At 39.8% G+C, this 4,365-nt stretch overlaps 1 long non-coding RNA gene and 1 pseudogene across 1 annotated transcript; one reads left to right on the top strand and one right to left on the bottom strand.

Annotated features, from left to right (window-relative positions):
* Positions 1 to 405: 405 nt before the first annotated feature.
* LOC136533875 (uncharacterized) lies at positions 406 to 894 on the top strand. Its single transcript, XR_010778615.1, has 3 exons — positions 406 to 484; positions 581 to 679; positions 769 to 894. It is a non-coding gene; the product is annotated as an uncharacterized lncRNA (long non-coding RNA).
* A 2,210-nt stretch (positions 895 to 3,104) lies between these two features.
* LOC136533874 (glycine-rich cell wall structural protein 2-like) lies at positions 3,105 to 3,782 on the bottom strand (annotated as a pseudogene).
* Between the last annotated feature and the right edge of the window lie 583 nt (positions 3,783 to 4,365).

Here is a 4,365-nt window from a genome sequence, read left to right as displayed (position 1 = left end):
TGATCCTTATATCGTATTCAAAACTGATATTATTGTCAAGGAGCACTGGGTATCTGAAGCACAGACGAATATCATGAAGTTCTTCGTGAAGCAGCATGACAAGACAACAATACTTTTCCCGTACAACTTTGAGTAAGTGTTAATAATAATGTAGTCTACACATTTTATGTAATATCAATACAACTTATATGCATGTACGTGTGTGTATAAACCAATGCAGGTTTCACTGGATACTCATTGTCATTGAGTTAAACTCAAGTCGGTTAGTAATCTTGGACTCATTGAGAAAAGAGCAGGCACTATACCAAGATATGATAGACATTATCCAGGGATAATTTCGATCTCTCGCGCACAACTATTATTGAATAGACTTTGTCACAATTTATTAACGATAGTACATTATTGGTCGCACAGGGTTTGGAAAGAGTTTATTCGGCAACACCGTAAGGATTGCAAGGCACCACTTAATGTAGTTGAAATACCAGTAAGTTCTACTATATATACTTCCCCACGTGTTTAATTACTATATCGTATTTCAATTTACGTGTGAGATGATGATAATAATCTTCTTCTCGTACAGTGGTGTTTGCGGCAGCAACCAGGTAATAACTTGTGTGGATACTATGTTTGTGAATTTATCACTGCACACATAAGAAGAACTCCTGAAGATGTCCTCAGAGTACGTATATATCAAATTTTTATTTATTTTTAAATGAATATATATATATATATATGTATTAATACTTTTCCTTTTATTTCAAATGCAAGACTGAATGGTTGAAACAAAGGGTCATGCAAAAAGACCATCTGAAAGCAGTTCAAGAGTCAATAGCAGGATTTCTTCTAGAAAAAGTGCTAAATCCCAACAGCGAGTTCTACTTTGATCCTAAGGAACTAATGATGTAAATTAAATATTTATTGATATCGTTATTTTCGAGAACAAGATTATGAAAGTGTTGTATATATACATATATATCTATAATATATATAGTTTCATACTTTATTCGAATATAATAATGCTCGAGATGAGAATTAGATATAATTATATGCGTGTGTGTATTTATATTAGCAGCGTAGAATACGTACATATAAACATATTATATATGAAACAAATATGTGTAACTGAACTGAAAACAAATTAAACAAAAAAAAAGAAAAAGAAAAGGAACCTTTAGTCCCGGTTAGGGTTACCAACCGGGACTAAAGGGTGCGGCCACGTTTGCTCTGATGGAGGGCCTTTAGTCCCGGTTGGTCACCAACCGGGACTAAAGGTCCCTCTTTAGTCCTGGCTCGATGACCCGGGACTGAAGGTTCCACCTTTAGTCCCGGGATCGTTGTCCCGGCGCGGTAACCGGGACTAAAGGCCGTTACCGCCCGGGACAATAAGTCCATTCTATAGTAGTGTAACCAGCAGATGACAATAGATTGGCTCGATGTATTGAAATTATTTCTGATTTTTTGCAACCGACACATGTGCAGTATATGTAATTATGTATCCATCATTCCGTACATTATTTGTGTTGCACGCCATGGTGGCCTCCACAAAAGACTTGGTGCCTTCTATGAATCAAGTAGACATGGGCTCCAAACATTACATCCATCCGTGATCCATATGTGAATAGCAGGATGAGTACAATGACCTAAAGATAGCAGATATGGCCTCTTTCACTCCCTTCTCTGTGATCCTCCTACAAGGCACGCAATCGAGGGACAAGAATGTTGAGCCGGTGAGCAGCCAAGCACGGGGCGCAATCGAGCCACCTCGTCCACTCCGTTGCCCTCCCCGATCGAAATCTGCTAGGGGTCTTGAAGAATATAGAGGTCTCGATCGAGCAACACTCTAAATGAAATCTAAATTATGCATTAGAGTAAACCAATAGTAGTAATGTGAACTATAATGTATTGTTCAAAAAGTACGATGATATAGACCGATCGCCGATGGAAGACGAATAATTGATTAGAACTGGACATCAAGTATCCGTCTCCTTGATTAGTCATTCACGAGAGCCAAGAAGCACGATGCACGAATGCTGAAAGCATCGACCACCAAACTAGGCTACATTGTTTGAGCCTTTTTGGCTACACAGATGCTTAACACAAAGCCTGCTACATAATATATACTTAGGGTATTTATATTAGCACCACGTGGTTCTTGAATTTTGTTGGGGTCAGTTGACTCCTACAAAATTCAGAAAATCTTAATTTAGTAAATTATTATTTGATTCAAGGTTCACTGTACAATATATTTTAGCTGACTGATATGATATTTAAGGCTTGCCTTGCCCTGCCATGGATTTTACAACTATAATAAATAACGACATTTAGGGTGGAGTGGGTAGCAGAGTGGTTAGGCAGGTGAGCTATTGGAAATGGATGCAACAGGACAGGGGGCGGCCGGTCGCTGTGGAGGGAGGGCGTCTGGGAGTAGTGCATAATGGCGGACAAGAGGAAGAAGCTAACCGTAGTGGAATATGTTGCGTACTATTTCCATTCTAAAAGAAATCAATTTCTAATATTGTTCTAAGTCAACTGTTTTAAACTTGATAGAATGTACTGAAAAGAGCACTAATATCTATAAAATTAGTATTACTAGATATATATGAATATATTTTCATAATATACTTATTTTCTATCATAGAGATGATATTATTCTTTTTATAAAGTTAGTCAAACATAAGGAAGTTTGACTAAGTACAGTTCTAGAAGTTTTGTTTCAGGAAAGAGGGTGAAATAGTGAAGCCCAATGCACAGGATCACTTTTTTCTTCTTTTGTAAAAAGTTATCTCCGACATAAATGGGCTTGTGGCAACAGTTCTTGTTAATTATGTTCTAGGCTGGATTGTACCAGTTGGAGTTATGGTTGTAAGTGATATAAACTACTCTTGGAATTTCATTGGTATATACTATTTAATAACCATGTGAACATGCATGGTGTAGGCGTCTCAACTTAATCACTCCAAAGAGGTTAGATATAGTGGCCAAATGATGGACAAGTTATTTTTTCATTTCACAAACAGACATGACTACAACATCTTCATATAAGAACCTTACAAGACTGCTACTGTTGCTACAACAGTTGGACCCTTTATTAATTTAATAATAACAAAAGTGTAACAAAGGGACAAAAAAAACAAATAACTTCACGACTTCAAACAAGGAAGGACTACGATGGGCTCCAACTTTAGATTGGCTTATATGGAATTTATGGGTAGGCATTGCCATATCCAGTTCCGGCACCAGAACCGCCGCCACGACCACCATTTTGACTATTTCCTGTGCCACCACCATTGCCACTAGCACTTGCACCTGCTTCATTTGATCCATACCAATACCTGTTAGCATAGCTAGAGCCAGAACCAGTGCCACTACCGGATCCTTGAGCATTGGAATTCCAAGCACCTCCGGCTTGTCCTCCACCCCCACCCCCACCGGCACCACCAGCATTAGAAGACTCTCCATAGCCAGAATACCGTCCTTGACTATATGTACTAGACCCTGAACCTGACCCTGACCCCTGAACCATATCCAGACCCACCGTATTGGCTAGTTCCACCACCTCCACCACCCCCTCCAGCACTTGCATGGGTACCATAAGGACCACTATCACCTGATCCCGTGCCTGACCCAGATCCCTATCCCCCGCCATTCACATATCCGCCACCCCCTCCCTGTCCTGTGCCAGTCCCATCAGCACTAGAGTATCTAGCCACCCTAACAGCATTGGCTAATCCCATGCTCATGAGGACAATGAGCCCCAGTGATACTAGCATTGTGCCTGCCATTGTGAGCTAACACTATAGAGTGCTTGAGTTGAGATGGGTTCCTGGTGAATGCTGCTTGGGTATTTATAGTGCTTGAGGCCATGAAGTGGTTCTTTACGTTCATAGCATGCACGTATGGTAGTGGTGTTTCAATAGGAGACAAGTGGAGGCTTTTAAAAATCCACTGGAATTAATGGAGCTTCTGGACTTGACCATAAAGTACATGCAAGTAGCAAGGTGATGGATGATGGTCAGCTAATGAAGTCTCATCTCCAGATAAGAAATGGATGGCCCAAAGTTTTAGCATTCACCGGTGCTTGTAAGTCCCATTGAAACTAAAGCTGCTTGTTGCTCCGGTTTAAGTAGTTCACTAGTTTGTATTCTTCGTCTCGATATACAGAAGTTATCCATGCATCAAGTCCTTGCACTGATACTAATGTGTGAAATATTTTAGTAACTGTACAGCTTTGTCTCATATATAGCTGGAAAGCTGGGCATTATTTGTATGTTTGGTCTTGATATACATTGTGTTGCTGGACAAAGACCCCCATACTGAAAGAATAGTACTAGCAACTTCCAAGCTAATACATATACTCCATTTCAC

Source organism: Miscanthus floridulus, unplaced genomic scaffold, assembly GCF_019320115.1.
Source record: "Miscanthus floridulus cultivar M001 unplaced genomic scaffold, ASM1932011v1 os_1272, whole genome shotgun sequence".
Lineage (NCBI taxonomy): Eukaryota > Viridiplantae > Streptophyta > Magnoliopsida > Poales > Poaceae > Miscanthus > Miscanthus floridulus.
The sequence above is the reverse complement of the archived record's forward strand: the minus strand, read 5'-3'. Positions and strand labels throughout refer to the sequence as shown.